Source organism: Oncorhynchus gorbuscha, linkage group LG10 (assembly GCF_021184085.1).
Source record: "Oncorhynchus gorbuscha isolate QuinsamMale2020 ecotype Even-year linkage group LG10, OgorEven_v1.0, whole genome shotgun sequence".
Lineage (NCBI taxonomy): Eukaryota > Metazoa > Chordata > Actinopteri > Salmoniformes > Salmonidae > Oncorhynchus > Oncorhynchus gorbuscha.
Genome location: NC_060182.1, coordinates 35,645,962 through 35,652,367, shown reverse-complemented (window position 1 = coordinate 35,652,367; position 6,406 = coordinate 35,645,962). Strand labels below are relative to the sequence as shown.

The 6,406-nt window shown below is 44.2% G+C and overlaps 1 long non-coding RNA gene across 1 annotated transcript; it reads right to left on the bottom strand.

The window, feature by feature from the left end:
• Positions 1-458: 458 nt before the first annotated feature.
• On the bottom strand, positions 459-1,834 carry LOC124045379. The gene is made up of 3 exons (XR_006840845.1): positions 1,240-1,834; positions 753-865; positions 459-641 (listed from the first exon to the last, which is right to left on the bottom strand). It is a non-coding gene; the product is annotated as an uncharacterized LOC124045379 (long non-coding RNA).
• Positions 1,835-6,406: the final 4,572 nt, after the last annotated feature.

The following is a 6,406-nucleotide window of genomic DNA, read 5'->3' as shown; positions in this document are numbered from 1 at the left end:
TTCCAATCAAGTTGTAGAAACATCTCCAGGATGATACATGGAAACAGGATGCACCTAAGGTCAATTTCTAGACTCATTTCAAAGGTTCTGAACACGTATTTAAATAAGGTATTTATGTTTCTAATTTTTTATACATTTGTGACAAAATATTAAACTGTTTTCACTTTGTCACTATGGGGTATTGTGTGTAGATTGATGAGGAAAATGTTTTGTTTAATTAATTTTAGAATAATAATAACTAAATAAATAATACATAATAAAATGTGGAAAAAGGGAAGGGGTCTGAATACATTCTGAATGCACTGTATATGCTGTGTGTAGTCTGAATAACATCTACCATTAGACCATTCACCAAATAATAATCCAAGAAAATAAGTCCTAGAAATTTCAACCCAGATTTTATTATTATTAGAATAAATTATTATAATATATTATTATTATTATCTTAAGAGTGCCAAATCCCAGTATCTCCTCACGTCTAATTAGCATCACTTTGCATGGCCCAAAACATTAAAACAAAAGGCATAAAACCTCACACGAATTCTCTAAAGTAATCACCACACCCCAAAACTGTATGATACTGTAGGAGTGCACCTGTGTCGTTCCACTTCGAGCTGACAGCCATCAGACAAACAGCTTCCCTGTAACAATAAATAGCACTTACAGTACAATAAAACATATCAAAATCCGTAGCTCTTTATGAACTCTTGAAAGAATCCAAACATGAAAATGTAATTCACACAGTAACATACATTTTGTTGATTAAAGTTATCAGTCTTCACACCTCTCCTGGCGTCAGTGACCCCAGGACTTCCGTGGGAACGCCTCATCCTGGAGATTGCCACGGCAAAGGTGTGGTTCTCTCCTGTGAGATACAAATATACAGTCATCCATCCGGACAACGCCACATTGAATCAGCACGCCAGGCTAGCATCAGCAAGTTGCTAGACGGAACTTCCCTACTGGCCTTCATCATCATTCACATTTGTTCACCCTTTCCATTTTTTGACTACATCATTGGGAAATTGTTATCATTTCCCACACCACTCTTCCATTCTAACAATTAACAATAATATTAAAGTCAAGATATAAATCATGATCGCGATACATTTATATGAAACGGAGAAAATAATATTTCCTCACAAAGTGCCACTTTCACCTACTATTACGTATTTTTTCAGATGGCTGATGCAGGCTTAAGGTCCCACAACATTTACAAGCAACGGCACAGAAACTCACCTTTACCATGATCTTAATTAACTTCCTTTCTCCCACAAGGGATCTCGGTGAATGCATCTGAAGGACAAAAGGCAGGATTAATTCATTTATGTACCCAGCAAGAGCAGCTAATCAAATTCGGACATGCCGAGCTGTCCTTCATGCATATAGCTCTTGAATTTAGCTCCTTAACTCAACCATGGAGATGGATTGTTTTTCAATTACCATGTTCAATGACCGTCTGTGAAATATTCCTGTGTGAATACTGGAGGACACTGATTATGAAAGGATTATTCTCACTTGAATTCTGGACCATAGAACACAGTAATGTAGTTGTACTCTCTAGCTAGCCGACTACGCCAGCTAAAATCACAATAAAGCTCACACTATAAAGTAGGTTCCCCATAAAACCATAGTCAAAAGACTTGTCAGAATTGATCCACAAGGCAAACGACCAAAGTTTATTTGAACTAATATCCCTGGAACCATGAATATACTAACGAACCAGTCCAGGACGTTGCCATCGATATGATTACATACTCCAGGGGCATTAACCAAATTAGAGAGTGATAAAAAAAAACTCCTGTCACACCCCCTAATTTAATACCAGGCCAATCGTTTTACACCTCTCTGCAAGCTTCAGTATCAGCAGACTCGCCACTGTTCTGTGTGCAGAAACATCAGAGAAATGTGTTTTTTCTTCTTCCACATGGCGAAATATACATGCGCATGATGGAAATTGCCTCCTCACAGACCCCTGTGAAGAGCATATTAATATTTCCATGCCTTAATCATTTTCTTTGAAACCCGGAAGGGGAAGGGGTCTGGATCCTGCATGACACGTGGCGTTTGATGCTTCCACCGCCGGCCGAGTAGTTCAAATGGATCCGGAACAACAAAAGAAAGAAGCCGTTGGCAGACAGCTCTGCTCAGAGCCCCAGAGCCAAATGGCAGTTGGGTGGGCCTATAGGACAGGGGGTGGGGGTTGGTGTGGGCTGTGGGCTGTGGTGGGAGGTTTCCAGTCAGACCATTAACTGTGGTAGCAAGACAACATTTATCTCATTCCTCTCCCCTCCCTCTGGTTCTTTGATTTCAACTGACCAAAAACCGACCTGGGGACATTTCTCATCTAAGGATCTTTTTTTCCCCCTCACTTTGCTCCAAAGTGCGATATGAGAAGTATAGCCTCCAGGCCATGGATTTGCTTTGATTATGTGACACCAGTTATCATTGCACACAGTTGTCAGCCTATAGGATGCAGGCAAAATATGGATGATAGATGGCTTAGCACGTAGCATACTAATAGCTCTCTGTTACACTCATTGCAGTGATCTTTGAAATGCAACAAAATACTTTGAATACCAGATTATCATATAGCAAATAATACCAGTCTTAGAAATAATACAACATACACTATATATCGAAAAGTGTGTGAATATCCCTTCAAATGAGTGGATTCAGCTATTTTAGCCACACCCGTTGCTGACAGGTGTTTAAAATCGAGCACACAGCCATGCAATCTCCACAGAGAAACATTGGCAGTAGAATGGCCTTACTGAAGAGCTCAGTGACTTTCAACGTGGCACTGTCATAAGGTGCCACCTTTTCGACATGCCAGTTCATCAAATTTCTGCCCTGCTAGAGCTGCCAGTCAACTGTAAGTGCTGTTATCGTGAAGTGGAAATTATTAGGAGCAACAACAGCTCAGCCGCAAAGTGGTAGGCCACACAAGCTCACAGAACGGGACCACGAGTGCTGAAGCAAGTAGTGCGTAAAAATCGTCTGCAACACTCACTACCAAGTTCCAAACTGCCTCTGGAAGGCAACTTTTCGTCAGAAGCTTCATGAAATGGATTTCCATGGCCAAACAGCTGCACAAAAGCCTAAGATCACCATGCGCAATTCCAAGCATTGACTGGAGTGGTGTAAAGCTGGCTGCAATTGAACTCTGGAGCAGTTGAAATGCGTTCTCTGGAGTGATGAATCATGCTTCACCATCTGGCAGTCCAACAGACGAATCTGGGTTTGGCGGATGCCAGAAGAACTCTTAATTCCCAAAAGCATAGTGCCAACTGTAAAGTTTGGTGGATGAGGAATAATGGTGTGGGGCTGTTTTTCATGGTTTGGGCCAGGCCCCTTAGTTCAAGTGAAAGGAAATGTTAACGCTACAGCATACAATGACATTCTAGACGATTCTGTGCTTCCAACTTTGTGTCAAACGTTTCCAGGTTCAGCATGACAATGCCCCCGTGCACAATGTGAGGTCCGTACTGAAATGGTTTGTTGAGATCAGTGTGGAAGAACTTGGCTGGCCTGCACAGAGCCCTGACCTCAACCCCATCAAAAACCTTTGGGATGAATTGGAACCCTGACTGCGAGCCAGACCTAATCACCCCTACATCAGTGCCGACTTCACTAATGCTCTTGTGGCTGAATGGAAGCAAGTCCCCGCAGCAATGTTCCAACATCTAGTGGAAAGCCTTCCCAGACGAGTGGAGGCTGTTATATCAGCAAAGGGGGGACCAACTCCATATTAATTCCCATGATTTTGGAATGAGATGCTCTTGAGATTACTAAATCTTTAGTAATTGCAAGACAACTTTTAATCTTTTAGTCGATAAATATAGGTTTTCAAAGTAGAAAAACATAGATTCGACAGCACCATAGCTGTTCGTAAACCTTGATAAAATTGCGAGACCCACAACAGTCAACATTATATAAAGAAAAACACTAATATACTGACATAGCCAGGAGAATCAAACTGACCATCTCTCTCGCTCCCGGCTTTCATTACTAGAGTGCTGTGCAGGGGATGGAGAGAGAGTGGGAGACAGAGAACAAATGAGAGAAAAATAAAGAACAAGGGAGAGAGAGAGAAAGATATAGAGAGAGAGATGTGAGAGAATGTCAGTCTATGATGGTGTGAATGTGATTTAGAGATGGTGTGCACTGTTTACACTGCATGCCTAGAGGGATGCTCTGCTCAACTCTGCTCTTCTGTTGGCAGGAGAACGTTATTAGCATGGGAGGCACGTAACTCCCTCTCTCCGACCCCGCTTTCCTCTCTCCCTTCGTCTCACTCGCCCCTCTTTCTCCAGCTGCTTAGGGCCGTGCGATGGTCTAGGAAAGATTAATGCATCTTCAACGGCATGCCGTGAAATCAAATTAGTGTACTCTCATCCACTCACATGGAGGGCCAACTCAGGACTGCAACAGGGACGCCTTCCTACAGCTTCTCTCCCCCATAAGGTGAAGCTGAATATTCAAATGTGCGCGTGTTTGTTTTACATTGTCTAATTTAGCATATTCTCTCGTAAATCTAAATACGTGAATGATGTTGTATGTTAGCAATCTATGGTATATTCCTACACGTTGGAATTGTTATGTTTTGTTATGTTCTTTTCAAATCACAATGTATTTCACACAAAAATCGATTTGTAATTCTTGAACAGGATCACATTATGGCATGAAAGAGGTGTGAAAAGCCACTCACGACAATGTCACATTGCGTTAGCTCAGCCTTCGCCTCGACTCCATCCCATTCAAACGAGGAAAGGTGACAATCCACAATCCACCACTTTTATGACTGCATTTCTAGAAGGGGAAACAACAGGATTACTGTCACTTGTACATTGTTCAAGTATAGTGCCTTCAGAAAGTATTCATACCCCCTGACTTATTCCACATTTTGTTGTGTTACAGCCTGAATTCAAATTTGATTAATTTTTTTTTTCTACACAATACCTCATAATGACAAAGTGAAAACATGTTTTTAGAAATGTTAGCAAATGTATAAAAAATGTAATACAGAAATCTCTCATTTACATAAGTATTCACAACCCGGCAGCGATTACAGCTTTGAGTTGTCTTGAGTATGTCTGTAGCACATATAGAATTGGGGATTTTCTCCCATTCTTCTCTGCAGATTTTCTCAAACTCTGTTAAGTTAGATGGGGAGTGGTGGTGAACAGCAATCTTCAATTCTTTCCACAGATTTTCAATGGGATTCAAGTCTGGGCTTTGGCTGGGCCACTCACGGACTTTCATATTGTCACGGTTGTTTTAAGAACGGGACCAAGGCGCAGCGAATATTGTGTTCCACATATTTATTCCAAAGTGAAACTTAAGCCAAAAATAAATAAATCAAATAAAAAAACAACGGAACGTGACTATGTGGTGCACATGCACAAACACAAAATAATATCCCACAAACACAGGTGGGAAAAATAGCTACTTAAATATGATCCCCAATTAGAGATGATTACCAGCTGCCTCTAATTGGTATTCACACAAAATACCAACATAGAAAAAATAAACTAGAACACAACATATAAATAATAAACTAGAATACCCCCTAGTCACGCCCTGACCTACTACACCATAGAGAAACAATGGCTCTCTACGGTCAGGGCTGGGCACCGGCGCAGAGGAAGGTTCAGGCCCTGGAGTGGGAACTGGACACCGTTCCTGGACTGGGCATCGGCGCTGAGGAAGGCTCGTGCCCTGGAGTGGGAACTGGACACCGTGCCTGGACTGAGCACCGGCGCAGAGGAAGGTCCCAGCCCTGGAGCTGGACTGGACACCGTGCCTGGACTGGGCACCGGCGCAGAGGACGGCTCGTGCCCTGGAGTGGGAACTGGACACCGTGCCTGGACTGGGCATCGGCGCAGAGGAAGGTCCCGGCCCTGGAGCTGGACTGGACACTGTGCCTGGACTGGGCATCGGCGCTGAGGAAGGCTCGTGCCCTGGAGTGGGAACTGGACACCGTGCCTGGACTGGGCAACGGCGCAGAGGAAGGTCCCGGCCCTGGAGCTGGACTGGACACCGTGCCTGGACTGGGCATCGCCGATGAGGAAGGCTCCGGTCATGGAGCTGGACTGGATGCCGTGCTTGGACTGGGCATCAGCGCATAGGAAGGCTCCCCCGCCTTGGAGCTGGGCTGGTTGCCGTGCCTGGATTGGGCACCGGCGCTGAGGAAGGCTCCGGCCATGGAACTGGGCTGGTCGCCATGTCTGGACTGGGCACAGGCACTGAGGAAAGCTCCTGCCCTGGAGCAGGACTGAACGCCTTGCCTGGACTGGACACCGGCGGCGAGGAAGACTCCGACCTTGGAGCGGGACTTGACACCGCACCTGGACTGGACATTGGCGCAGAGGAAGACTTCGGCCATGGAGCTGGACTGGACGCT